The following is a 15,103-nucleotide window of genomic DNA, read 5'->3' on the forward strand; positions in this document are numbered from 1 at the left end:
GCTAATGCAGTCATGACCCCTGTGGGAGAAATGCATGTAGAAAAGCTGCGGAGACACCATCACGTGTTTCTCAACACAAGCAATAAATAGCCAGGTCTTTCACCGGGAAAGAACAACCACGGGAAGGGCAGCATCCAAAAAGGAAAACCACCTATGCCAAAACATGGTATCCCTCCACAGACAGCTGTTTCGGGGTATTTGCCCCTCATCAGTGTGGAGTAGGAAACTGGCTATTAGGCGCAGTGCCTAGTAAAAGGACTATAAACATAAGGATGAATGACCTCGGGGAGATCAAAACATCCAACACCGCGGAGACACCATCACGTATTTCTCAACGCAGTGATCCAGAACACTGCTCCCATCCCTTATGGGAAATATGCAAATGCATGTAGAAAAGCCGCGGAGACACCATCACGTGTTTCTCAACGCAAGCAATAAATAGCCAGGTCTTTCACCGGGAAGGAACAACCACGGGAAGGGCAGCATCCAAAAAGGAAAACCACCTATGCCAATACCCCGAAACAGCTGTCTGTGGATGGATACCATGTTACCATGGTGTCTCCGCGGCTTTTCTACATGCATTTGCATATTTCCCATAAGGAAATAGGGAAGGAGCAGTGTTCTGGATCACTGCGTTGAGAAACACGTGATGGTGTCTCCGCGGTGTTGGATGTTTTGATCTCCCTGAGGTAATTTATCCTTATATTTATAGTCCCTGTGGGAGAAAGCCATGAGGCTGATTCTGCTGGGGAAGGGACTAGCACGGGTGAGGGAGCTGAGGGGCCAAGGAGGAAAAGCAATAAAAAGAAGCCTGCCCAGCTGAGGCATCTAGACAAGCGCAGACAGGATAAGGAGCTGGATAATCCCCGGGCTACTGGGGCGGCCCTTGTCCTGGACGCCAGTCTTGCTGCTGAGGCCCTAAAGGATGATGAGTTGGATAAGGAGGTCAGGAGGATCCACAGAGAGGAAACCACCACTGCCTCCGAATCCTCCATTATGAAAGTATGGATGATGATAATAGGCAGTGGCTACAGGGAAAGCTTAAGCTTGGCACCAAAAAGAAGAGAAAGAAGGGAGATAAAATATCTTCTCCAGCTCTGAGCAAGGTACCTAAGGAAGGAAAAACTGACTCCCCTCTGGTTGGTCTTTCTAACCAGTTCCAAGCCCTTGAGAACATCTCTTCCTCTGAGGAGGAAGCTGAGGGTGAAATTTCAGCTTCTGCGGGCTTACAGGGGGCTCCGAGTCTCCTTCTTTTGAGAATGTAAGGTCCTTGGAGGGAGGGACTGGCCAAGAGTCTGGAGACGAGAACGATAAAAAGAAAAAACACGTGGGAATGGATACCTCTATGCCTACTGGTCATTGGAAGGGGTACATGCTGTCACTGGATCACACAAAAGCGTTTGATCGGGTCAATCACGAGTATCTCTGGTTCGTCCTTCTGAGATATGGCCTGCCGAGGGGGTTTGTTCTTTGACTTAAGACCTTGTACAGTGGTGCGGAGAGTTTCCCGCATGTGAACAGTTGGATTGGCATCTCTTTTGAGGTTGGGTCTGGTGTTCGCCAGGGTTGTCCCTTGAGCCCGCTACTGTAGTGTTTGTGATTGACCCACTTCTTAGGAGGGTGGATCGTGGACCGTTGGCCTGGATTGGGATGGAGCGGACAGCATCAGAAGACACTCTGAGGGTGGTGGCATATGCTGATGATGTCACAGTTTTTGTTTCCTCTCATGAGGAGGCAGGGTGGCTGATGTCAGAGGTAGATCGCTACTCAGAAGCATCCGGGTCCAAGATCAACCGGGATAATTGTGAGAGTCTCTGGCTGGGAGGAGGAGATCCTGGTTTTGATCTCCCAGACACCCTTCCAAGACCCAAAGTCTCTGCAAAAGTCCTTGGCATCAAATTTGGCCAGGGGGATTACCCCAAACAAAATTGGGACAGCAGGCTAGAGATCGCCACTCAGAAGGTGAACCAATGGATGGGTTGGTCTTTAACCCAAAGGGAAAGGGTAAACCTCATCAAAACTTACCTGCTCCCTTTACTGATTTATCTGGGCAGTGTGTTGATCTTGCCGGAGCCTCTCTGGACTCGGGTCTACAGTTTGCTCTTCCAACTGTTATGGGGGAATAAACAGAACATGGTCAAGAGGGAGGTTACTTACCGTATGAGGAGACTAGGAGGGTTGGGTATGGTCAACCCTGTGGTATTCCTTGTGGATACCTTCATTAAGATCAATATTGAAAACCTCTGGAAAAAGAGGGCTCCTCCGTGGGTATTCCCCTGTAGAGGATGGTTTCAGCCTTTCTTCCAGGAATGGGAGACAGGAGGGCAAGTGATGGATCTTCGCACACCGCATGGACATCTTCCAGCTTACGCTACCTTGGTTCTGAAGGTAATTCGTCGGTGGGGTCTGAGAATGTGGGAGGTCAGGACTCTGTCAAGGAAACTCCTTGACAATAGAGTTCTGTTGACCCATTTTCAGAGGCCTCTGGCACTCAGGGATTGCCCAAGTCGGGATCTTGGGGTGGGTTTGCATCTTTTGAATTCTATCAGGATCCCCTTGAAGTTTTGTGACTTGGCGTTGCTTCCTTGGGAAACTGTGTGTGAGGGACAATCTGAAGTGTAGGAGCCCTGAGGACAGGAACTGTCCTCAGGAGCATTGTGGTACCGTGCTGGAAAGCATGGACCACTTCCTGCTTTGCTGTCCCTTTAACACAGAGGTGTACAGCAGGGCGGGCACCTCCATTGGCTGGTCTCGGCTGGCCGGTCTCTCTTATGCGGAATGGGCCTATGGAGCATTCAGAGACCTTGGGGGTCGGGACCGCTGCACCTTATTTTTGCCTGTAGGACATTATTGCAAGAGAGCTTGGCTGAGTAGATTAAACAAGAAGGAAAACACACAGCAAGTCAGCAGGATCTAGGAGCAACATGGCAGATGTGACAACCTACATGGTGAGCTGCAGCATGTGCTACATGTTCACAGATCGACCAGAAGAAGAATTAAATTTCACCTGTCAGAAGTGTAGACTAGTGGCCCTTTTAGAAGAAAAGGTGCGGGGTCTGGAAGAAAGAATAGCAACTTTGAAACTCATCAAAGAGAATGAAGACTTTATAGACAGAACAGAAGCATCTCTACTGGTCACAGAAGGTGAAAAAAGTGTCAGAGAACCTCCAAAAGCAGATGAGTGGAAGCATGTGACCAAAAGAAGCAAGAAGACCATGGAGAAATCACCAACCACACAACTGAAGAACCGATATCAAATCTTTGTAGAGGATGAAGATGGCACACCTAAGGATGAAGCAATACCAGCAAGCAAAAAAGAAAAGGGCACACAGCAACAAGTGACAGCAAAAAGTACAGCCAAGAAGCAACGAAGAGTGGTGGTGGTGGGAGACTCACTACTGAGAGGCACAGAAGCAGCCATCTGCAGACCGGACATAACTGCAAGAGAAGTATGCTGCCTTCCAGGTGCGATGATCAAGGATGTGACCGATAGGATACCAAAGCTCTTCAACTCCAAGGACGTCCACCCATTTCTTCTGATACATGTTGGCACCAATGACACGGCAAGGAAGGACCTACCGACAATCTGCAAAGACTTTAAAGAGTTGGGGAAGAAAGTAAAGGAACTGGATGCACAGGTAGTTTTTTTCTTCTATCCTTCCAGTAGACGGGCATGGCACCAGGAGATGGAACAGGATCCTTGATGCAAACAACTGGCTAAGACGATGGTTCAGACAACAAGGATTCGGATTCCTGGACCACGGTGTGAATTACTTGTACGATGGACTCCTCGCCAGAGACGGACTACACCTCAACAAACCTGGGAAACACACATTCGCCAGAAGACTCGCTACACTCATCAGGAGGGCGTTAAACTAGAAGAAGAGGGGACGGGAAGAAAAACATTAGACTTGAACAAAGAAGATCCAGGAAAACATACTCAGAAGGGCGGTAAGAACATTTCTAAAACAATCCACAGCGAGGAGATTGGAACAAAACAAAATCCTCTAAACTGCATGCTTGCAAACGCCAGAAGCCTGACAAACAAGATGGAAGAACTAGAAGCAGAAATATCTACAGGTAACTTTGACATAGTGGGAATAACCGAGACATGGTTAGATGAAAGCTATGACTGGGCAGTTAACTTACAGGGTTACAGTCTGTTTAGAAAGGATCGTAAAAATCGGAGAGGAGGAGGGGTTTGTCTCTATGTAAAGTCTTGTCTAAAGTCCACTTTAAGGGAGGATATTAGCGAAGGAAATGAGGATGTCGAGTCCATATGGGTCGAAATTCATGGAGGGAAAAATGGTAACAAAATTCTCATTGGGGTCTGTTACAAACCCCCAAATATAACAGAAACCATGGAAAGTCTACTTCTAACGCAGATAGATGAAGCTGCAACCCATAATGAGGTCCTGGTTATGGGGGACTTTAACTACCCGGATATTAACTGGGAAACAGAAACCTGTGAAACCCATAAAGGCAACAGGTTTCTGCTAATAACCAAAAAAAATTATCTTTCACAATTGGTGCAGAATCCAACCAGAGGAGCAGCACTTTTAGACCTAATACTATCTAATAGACCTGACAGAATAACAAATCTGCAGGTGGTCGGGCATCTAGGAAATAGCGACCACAATATTGTACAGTTTCACCTGTCTTTCACTAGGGGGACTTGTCAGGGAGTCACAAAAACACTGAATTTTAGGAAGGCAAAGTTTGACCAGCTTAGAGATGCCCTTAATCTGGTAGACTGGGACAATATCCTCAGAAATAAGAATACAGATAATAAATGGGAAATGTTTAAGAACATCCTAAATAGGCAGTGTAAGCGGTTTATACCTTGTGGGAATAAAAGGACTAGAAATAGGAAAAACCCAATGTGGCTAAACAAAGAAGTAAGACAGGCAATTAACAGTAAAAAGAAAGCATTTGCACTACTAAAGCAGGATGGCACCATTGAAGCTCTAAAAAACTATAGGGAGAAAAATACTTTATCTAAAAAACTAATTAAAGCTGCCAAAAAGGAAACAGAGAAGCACATTGCTAAGGAGAGTAAAACTAATCCCAAACTGTTCTTCAACTATATCAATAGTAAAAGAATAAAAACTGAAAATGTAGGCCCCTTAAAAAATAGTGAGGAAAGAATGGTTGTAGATGACGAGGAAAAAGCTAACATAATAAACACCTTCTTCTCCACGGTATTCACGGTGGAAAATGAAATGCTAGGTGAAATCCCAAGAAACAATGAAAACCCTATATTAAGGGTCACCAATCTAACCCAAGAAGAGGTGCGAAACCGGCTAAATAAGATTAAAATAGATAAATCTCCGGGTCCGGATGGCATACACCCACGAGTACTAAGAGAACTAAGTAATGTAATAGATAAACCATTATTTCTTATTTTTAGGGACTCTATAGCGACAGGGTCTGTTCCGCAGGATTGGCGCATAGCAAATGTGGTGCCAATATTCAAAAAGGGCTCTAAAAGTGAACCTGGAAATTATAGGCCAGTAAGTCTAACCTCTATTGTTGGTAAAATATTTGAAGGGTTTCTGAGGGATGTTATTCTGGATTATCTCAATGAGAATAACTGTTTAACTCCATATCAGCATGGGTTTATGAGAAATCGCTCCTGTCAAACCAATCTAATCAGTTTTTATGAAGAGGTAAGCTATAGGCTGGACCACGGTGAGTCATTGGACGTGGTATATCTCGATTTTTCCAAAGCGTTTGATACCGTGCCGCACAAGAGGTTGGCACACAAAATGAGAATGCTTGGTCTGGGGGAAATTGTGTGTAAATGGGTTAGTAACTGGCTTAGTGATAGAAAGCAGAGGGTGGTTATAAATGGTATAGTCTCTAACTGGGTCGCTGTGACCAGTGGGGTACCGCAGGGGTCAGTATTGGGACCTGTTCTCTTCAACATATTCATTAATGATCTGGTAGAAGGTTTACACAGTAAAATATCGATATTTGCAGATGATACAAAACTATGTAAAGCAGTTAATACAAGAGAAGATAGTATTCTGCTACAGATGGATCTGGATAAGTTGGAAACTTGGGCTGAAAGGTGGCAGATGAGGTTTAACAATGATAAATGTAAGGTTATACACATGGGAAGAAGGAATCAATGTCACCATTACACACTGAATGGGAAACCACTGGGTTAATCTGACAGGGAGAAGGACTTGGGGATCCTAGTTAATGATAAACTTACCTGGAGCAGCCAGTGCCAGGCAGCAGCTGCCAAGGCAAACAGGATCATGGGGTGCATTAAAAGAGGTCTGGATACACATGATGAGAGCATTATACTGCCTCTGTACAAATCCCTAGTTAGACCGCACATGGAGTACTGTGTCCAGTTTTGGGCACCGGTGCTCAGGAAGGATATAATGGAACTAGAGAGAGTACAAAGGAGGGCAACAAAATTAATAAAGGGGATGGGAGAACTACAATACCCAGATAGATTAGCGAAATTAGGATTATTTAGTCTAGAAAAAAGACGACTGAGGGGCGATCTAATAACCATGTATAAGTATATAAGGGGACAATACAAATATCTCGCTGAGGATCTGTTTATACCAAGGAAGGTGACGGGCACAAGGGGGCATTCTTTGCGTCTGGAGGAGAGAAGGTTTTTCCACCAACATAGAAGAGGATTCTTTACTGTTAGGGCAGTGAGAATCTGGAATTGCTTGCCTGAGGAGGTGGTGATGGCGAACTCAGTCGAGGGGTTCAAGAGAGGCCTGGATGTCTTCCTGGAGCAGAACAATATTGTATCATACAATTAGGTTCTGTAGAAGGACGTAGATCTGGGAATTTATTATGATGGAATATAGGCTGAACTGGATGGACAAATGTCTTTTTTCGGCCTTACTAACTATGTTACTATGTTACTATGTTACTATGTAGTTAGTGCAGTGGTTAGGTATCACACGTGGAACACACGGTGCTTAGTATCGACGCAACAAAAAATCCTCCCAGTGGACGATGTGTTTAGGACCATACTCGGTGACCTGGTGAAGGTGCGCTCTCTTGATTATGGGAGACTGGGCACATGGAGGGCCGCTCTCCTCTGGAGGGGCTTTTCTTTTAGTGTGCCCTAGTCTGGTCCGCTCCTTTCCTGATGGTGGGCTGCTGCTGACACTGTAGATTTTTGTTTTGTTTGATCATTATACAGTGATGTAGGGCTGCAGGCGCTGAACTTGGGCTTCATGATTTGTGGTTATTGTAGTGTGTGCTGCTGTATATATTGTACTGTATATAGGGATATAGATTTGGGTTTAGGTGTTAGGTTGGGTGTTGGGAAAAGGGGGGAGGTGGGTTTATCTTGTGGGACTATAGGACACTGGGGTGTTTGGGGGGAAAACTGGCACTACCTGATCTGGCCTATGGACGCTGGACATGGACTGAGGCATCAGACGCAGGACCAGCTCTCAGGTCAGTGCGGGGGGTTGGGAATGGTGGGCTTGAGTGTGGCGTGGTGGTTAGCTTAGTATTGTATATATTTGTATAGTTTGTGGTTATTTTATTTAAAAAAATAAATAAATAAAAATAAAAGTAAAATAAAAAATAAAATGTTTATGTATATAGTTTTTGTCTGCTATTGCTTATTTGTTTTTGTTTGCTATTTTTTATTTGTTATTATTTAGTATGGTGAGCGGACCAGAAGGTGTAAGTACTTAATGTCAGTTATTATTCTGTACATATGTAAGAATAGTAATATTTAAAATGTAATATTTGTGAGAAGAAAGGATGAGGGGCTGGACCAGTGTTCATTATACCGATTATTTTCTGGCTGATATTTCTGTTTTATTTCTGTTATTATTATTGTTATGTTTTTCATTTTTATAATAAAAGATCTACAGGAGTTAACGTAGGATCAGTACAGGATAAGTAAAGTAGTGTATGTACACAGTGACTGCACCAGCAGAATAGTGACTGCAGCTCTGGAGGATAATATAGGATGTAACTCAAGATCAGTAATGTAATGTATGTATACAGTGACTGCACCAGCAGAATAGTGAGTGCAGCTCTGGGGTATAATACAGGATGTAACTCAGGATCAGTAATGTAATGTATGTATACAGTGACTGCACCAGCAGAATAGTGAGTGCAGCTCTAGAGTATAATACAGGATGTAACTCAGGATCAGTACAGGATCAATAATGTAATGCATGTACACAGCTACTGCTCCAGCAGAATAGTGAGTGCAGCTCTGGGGCATAATATAGCATGCAACTCAAGATCAGTAATGTAATGTACAGTATGTATACAGTGACTGCACCAGCAGAATAGTGAGTGCCGCTCTGGAGTATAATACAGGATGTAACTCAGGATTGGTAATGTAATGTATGTACACAATGACTGCACCAGCAGAATAGTGAGTGCAGCTCTGGAGGATAATATAGGATGTAACTCAAGATCAGTAATGTAATGTATGTATACAGTAACTGCACCAGCAGAATAGTGAGTGCAGCTCTGGGGTATAATATAGGATATAACAGGATCAGTACAGGAGCAGTAATGTAATGCTACTGTAATGCTCTATTAATTGGCCTCCCCCTCACTCTCCAGACTATCCTTAATGCAGCAGCCAGGGTCGTCCATCTGGCTAATCGTTACTCGGACGCGTCCGCTCTTCGCCAGTCGTTACACTGGCTACCCACTCATTACAGGATACAATTCAAAGTACTTGTTCTCACCCACAAAGCTCTCCACAGTGCGGCACCCCCTTACATCTCCTCCCTCATTTCTGTCTATCGGCCTAACCGACCACTGCGCTCTGCAAATTACTTTCGACTAACCTCTGCACTAATCCGTACCTCCCACTCCCGTCTCCAAGACTTCTCCCGTGCTGCGCCAATCCTCTGGAATGCTCTACCCCAAGATATTAGGACCATCCACAATTTGCATAGTTTTAGGCGCTCGCTCAAAACACATTTGTTCAGAGCGGCCTATCACGTTCACTAATCAAAGTCATTTTATGTTTGTGTGTGTGTGTAGCCCATTCAGTATCTCCATCTACCCCCACCCCTGAAGATGGCTGGACCATCATTGTAAATACATCATTGTAAATACACACCTGTACTTTGTATCTCCCCCACCTCCATTGTAGATTGTAAGCTCTCACGAGCAGGGTCGTCTTATTTTGCTTTAATTATTGTATTGTTAACGTTGTTACTTATGACTTTTGTGTTTGAAACTGTTAAACTGTAAAGCGCTGTGGAATATGTTGGCGATATATAAATAAAGATTATTATTATTATTAATGTATGCACACAGTGACTGCACCAGCAGAATAGTGAGTGCAGCTCTGGGGTATAATACAGAATGTAACTCAGGATCAGTAATGTAATGTATGTACACAGTGACTGCACCAGCAGAATAGTGAGTGCAGCTCTAGAGTATAATACAGGATGTAACTCAGGATCAGTACAGGATCAGTAATGTAATGCATGTACACAGCTACTGCTCCAGCAGAATAGTGAGTGCAGCTCTGGGGCATAATATAGGATGCAATTCAAGATCAGTAATGTAATGTACAGTATGTATACAGTGACTGCACCAGCAGAATAGTGAGTGCCGCTCTGGAGTATAATACAGGATGTAACTCAGGACTGGTAATGTAATGTATGTACATAGTGACTCCACCAGCAGAATAGTGAGTGCAGCTTTGTAGTATAATACAGGATGTAACTCAGGATCAGTAATGTAATGTATGTACACAGTGACTGCACCAGCAGAATAGTGAGTGCAGCTCTGGAGTATAATACAGGATGTAACTCAGGATCAGTAATGTAATGTATGTACGCAGTGACTGCACCAGCAGAATAGTGAGTGCAGCTCTGGGGTATAATACAGGATGTAACTCAGGATCAGTAATGTAATGTATGTACACAGTTACTGTGATGCCATGTATGTTATACAGTATCTCTTCCTCTGTTTATAGATATTTTATGGATATTTACTGTAATAAAGTTCTCAGATTGACAACTGCTGAATGAGATACATTTTTTTCTTTTCTTTGGTAAGTTATAATTTGCTGCTCTGGGGCTGTTTATATTGCAATTGCCGCTTCTTACATTGAAAAACAATTTTAACTTTATTGCTTTTTCTGAACCCTTAACAGGACTTCCCAAACCACTGAGCTCAACAAGTGGATCTTGTCACGATTTCACAGTTTCCTTTGTTTCATCAACTTTTGCATTCTATAATCTTGAGCTGCTGTATAGAGTGTGATACTGCTGCTGAGCTGTGGATCTAAGCTGTGCAACACTACAATCCTCAGCATGTAATATTGTTTGATAGGACCCCTGGTAATGTACTGTACATAAAGAATCTATCTACATGACCTTTGCTCCTCTCTAAATGACTGCAGCTCCTCTCTAAATGCCCTTCGGCTCCTCTCTACATCACTGCTGCTCCTCTCTAGATGATTGCTCTCTTTTCTACAGGACTGCGGCTCCTGTCTACATGACTGCGGCTCCTGTCTACATGACTGCGGCTCCTGTCTACATGACTGCTGCTCCTGTTTACATGACTGCGGCTCCTGTCTACATGACTGCGGCTCCTGTCTACATGACTGCGGCTCCTGTCTACATGACTGCGGCTCCTGTCTACATGACTGCTGCTCCTGTTTACATGACTGCGGCTCCTGTCTACATGACTGCGGCTCCTGTCTACATGACTGCGGCTCCTGTCTACATGACTGCGGCTCCTCTCTACATGACTGCGGCTCCTCTCTACATGACTGCGGCTCCAGTCTACATGACTGCTGCTCCTGTTTACATGACTGCGGCTCCTGTCTACATGACTGCGGCTCCTGTCTACATGACTGCGGCTCCCGTCTACATGACTGCAGCTCCTCTCTACATGACTACGGCTCCTCGTTACATGACTGCAACTCCTGTCTACATGACTGCGGCTCCTGTCTACATGACTGTGTCTCCTCTCTACATGACTGCGACTCCTGTCTACATGATTGCGACTTCTATCTACATGACTGCGACTCCCGTCTACATGACTGTAGCTCCGCTCTACATGACTGCGGCTCCTCTCCACATGACTGCGGCTCCTCTCTACATGACTGCGGCTTTGTGGAGTTTTTGCCTCCTCAGTGTCTGACACCCGCACTGTCCCTGCTGCCACTGCTGTCTGCACGCCTGGCCCTTACATGACTGGGAGGGTGATAACAGACCACCTCCTAGTTTTGCCCCCGGGCTGCAGAGCAGTTTTGTATTCACCTCTGAATCTATAAGGATACGTTCCCACGATCCAGAACTAGCAGCAGTTTTTATGCAGCGTATGTTTGCTGCCTTCTACTGAACGCAGGTGAATCCACATGTGATCACTGAACCGTGCGTATTCACCACGTTCAATACTTTTCTTTCTATAAGATTTCTGTTGTGGAAACTCGCGTCGCCACAAGAGAAATTGACATACTGCGGTCTGGAAAGTTGCGCCGCATGTCAGTCTCCGCAGGTGAGCCGTGGGTGTCTGTGGACGCATTGTGGACATGGGATTTCTAGAAATGTTACATCTAGACGCTGCGAGTTGAATGCTGCATAAATACGCAGCAATTCCTGATCGTGGGAACGTTCCCTAATAGTGACATTTCTCGCTCGTTGGACACAATCACTGTCATGGGGTTACCGCAATGGATAAGAGCCAGAAGACCGCAGTATCTGGTTGCTCCTACTCCGCCAATTAGAAGAAGCACTTCTCCGGTTTATTAAACATGTTTATTTGTTCCAGCAGAACAAAGGTTAATCGGCCATGTTGGCAATCCCTGTGCTCAGCTGTGCTAATCTAATCCTATCCTTTGTGATACTGTCTTCTGAGTGTATCTAATCCTATAATGAGTGATACTGTCGGCTGAGCTGTGTATCTAATCTATCCTGTGTGATACCGTCTGCTGAGCTATATATCTAATCCTATCCTGGTACTGGGTGCTGAGCTGTGTATCTAATCTTACCATGTGTGATACTGTGTGCTGAACTATATCAAATCATGTCATGTTTGATACTGTCTGCTGGGCTACTGTATCTAAACCTATTATGTATAATGCTGTTGATTAAACCCTTATGTCTAAGCACTTCACGTGTTACACTTTCAGCTGAGTCAGTTTATCTAAGGCTACTTTCACGCTAGCATTATTTGCAATACATCGCAATGCGTCGTTTATGGGAAAAAACGCATCCTGCAAAGTTGTTTGCAGGATGCGTTTTTGCTCCATAGATTAACATTAGCGACACATTGACACACGTTGCAACCATCGTGCGCCAGTTGCGCTGTGTTGTGGCGGACCGCCGGGAGCAAAAAACGTTACATGTACTGTTTTTTGCTGCCGACGGACCGCTTTTTCCGACCGTGCATGCGCGGCCGGAACTCCGCCCCCACCTCCCCGCACCTCAGAATGGGGCAGTGGATGCGCCGGAGAAATGCATCCGCTGCCTCCGTTGTGCCTCCGTTTCACTGCTAGCGTCGGAACCTCGGCCCGACGCAAGGCGATGGGTCCGAGTCCGACGCTAGTGTGAAAGTAGCCTAAGCCTTTGGTTTGTGATACACTCAGACATTGGCTCGGTTCCACATTCTGCTGAGCTGGTAATTACCTACGGCCACTTCTCGGTGTCCTAGATTTGGAGGTGTCTGCGCTGGTAATTAAATTCCACCTTATTAATTATAACATCTGCTGAAATTATGGCTGCAAATTAATGGAAGTTCTGACCACGGTCAGATGTGATGACGCCAGAGGAGCCGGCTGTCAGAGCCTCATTCTAGGATACATCCCCTGTGTATAGACTGTTCCATAGAAAACTAATACATCTCACAGTAGGAGGTATGTTACAATGTTTCAGCTTAGATAACATGCATCTCCCCTGGAGTCCAGGCTGATAACGCCTCTATAATGTCAATATTCTCTAATAAACCCTATTGTTTTGATACTATCCCATAGAAACAAGTCTGTGTGCAGCCTGGACTGGCAGTCTCTTGTACAGCAGGTAGAACTTACTGTGCCCACCCTGTTAGGTGTAGCTTCATAGAGGACAGTCATCCAGACAGTGTTTGGCAGCCTGAGCCCATAGTGCAGCAACATCAGGGGGAAGAGCCATAAACCTTGTATCAGAGTAGAAGTAGCAAAGAAGTCGCAAAATTTGAAACATTGTAACAAGTGAATCCACAAAGTAAAATAAATGCTTTATTTTAATAATATTAAAAACATGTATAAATAACAACCAGTGAGCACCACAAACAAACAACAACAACAGGTGGGACACCTGGACTGAACAAAAAAAAACAAAAAAAAAAAAAACACACAGTGTGTGTATATGACTCAAGGCAGTACGATACGATACGATATGATACACTTTATTGATCCCGTGGGAAATTATGGTATCACAGCAGCACGACTTAAATCATAAAAATCATAAAGGAATTACATAGTTGACATGACAGTTTGTTGACAGAAGAACATTATACATTAGAATAGGACATACACAACGAGTGAACTGAAATGTAGAGAAATAAGTAGACATTCACCTTGGTGGTTTAACCCTAATGTTATTGTTGTACATTCCCATGGCAGTTGGCACAAACGATTTCCTATATTTTTCTTTCTTACACCTCAGGAGTATAAGCTGGTTGCTGAAGGTGCTCTTCTGTCTCATGAATAGCTCATATAGTGGATGTGCATTATTGTTCATAATTGCCATACACTTTTTCAGAGTTCTTTTCTCCACTACCTCCCCAAAAGAGTCCAGATTGCAGCCCACAGCTGAACTTGCTTTCTTAATAATCTTATTCAGCTTATTAGCATCAGAGGCCCGCACACTACTACCCCAGCACGTGCAGGGCCGGCTCCAGGTTTTCGAGGGCCCCGGGCGAAAGAGTCTCAGTGGGCCCCCCCCTTTAACACATACCCCGATTTATGATGCACAGATACGGCAGAGAAATGTATAGTACAATGCCAGATTTCACTTCTTACATGAGTGACAGCTATTGTAAATTCTGCAGTGTATATATACAGGACAGGAGGAGTGGTACTGTGCAGTGTATATATACAGGAGGAAAGGTACTGTGCAGTGTATATATACAGGGGGAGAGGTGCTGTGCAGTGTATATATACAGGGGGAGAGGTGCTGTGCAGTGTATATATACAGGGGGAGAGGTGCTGTGCAGTGTATATATACAGGGGGAGAGGTGCTGTGCAGTGTATATATACAGGGGGAGAGGTGCTGTGCAGTGTATATATACAGGGGGAGAGGTGCTGTGCAGTGTTGTGAGCAGGGCGTTGTTGTATCAGAAAATCTTTTCTGTTTTGAGTTTTTCTATGAAACAAAGACTTTTCTACATAAACAATGTTGTTTGGTTTTGCGGCCCCAACAGATCTGTGCTACAAAGTAACAGGCGGCTCGGGCATTAATGAGGGACCTGATGCTGAATCCTTTCCACAAACCCTAATGACCCAATTAGTGCCCCGTCATTAGAACCTCATTAAACACCTCCCTGTCCTGAGTAGTCATGTACAGTATGGGGGGATCCTGCAGCCCACCCCCTGACTGCTCCATACCATACACTGCCCTCTGTCGCACTCACTATTATCCTGTGAATTTCTCCTTCATCGTTACCCCATGTTACCCTTGTCACCCCCCACTACAGAGTAGCAGGGCAGCCAATGTCACCCCCTCCCGGACCCTAATGGCAGTAGGAAATGTCTGCTCCTCTATTGGGTTGGAACCTGATTTAATCAAGGAATAATGTGGATTTGTTGCCGGTGGCTGCAGGGGAAGGGTTAAGTGATGCCATGTCCTTGGTGGGAGCAGTGGCAGCTGCTGGGACTTGGACAGAGACAACCAATGTTGCTGTGATTGCACAGTGTGACCTGGAGGAGAGAAGCTGAGACTCCGGAGCAGAAATCACCCACATGCCAGCACTGGGCAGAGTCCCTCCAGTCACCAGCCTGGGGCCACGGGGCCCCAACGTACAGCCCACAGCTCAATTTTATCCATGGCAGCAGCTCCCCTTCCTCCTGGCATCTGGTTAACCCCATTTATGCGGGTCGGATTGTTATCTTTAAGGTTTAGCAATAACCTTCATA

Source organism: Ranitomeya imitator, chromosome 1 (assembly GCF_032444005.1).
Source record: "Ranitomeya imitator isolate aRanImi1 chromosome 1, aRanImi1.pri, whole genome shotgun sequence".
NCBI classification, from domain to species: domain Eukaryota; kingdom Metazoa; phylum Chordata; class Amphibia; order Anura; family Dendrobatidae; genus Ranitomeya; species Ranitomeya imitator.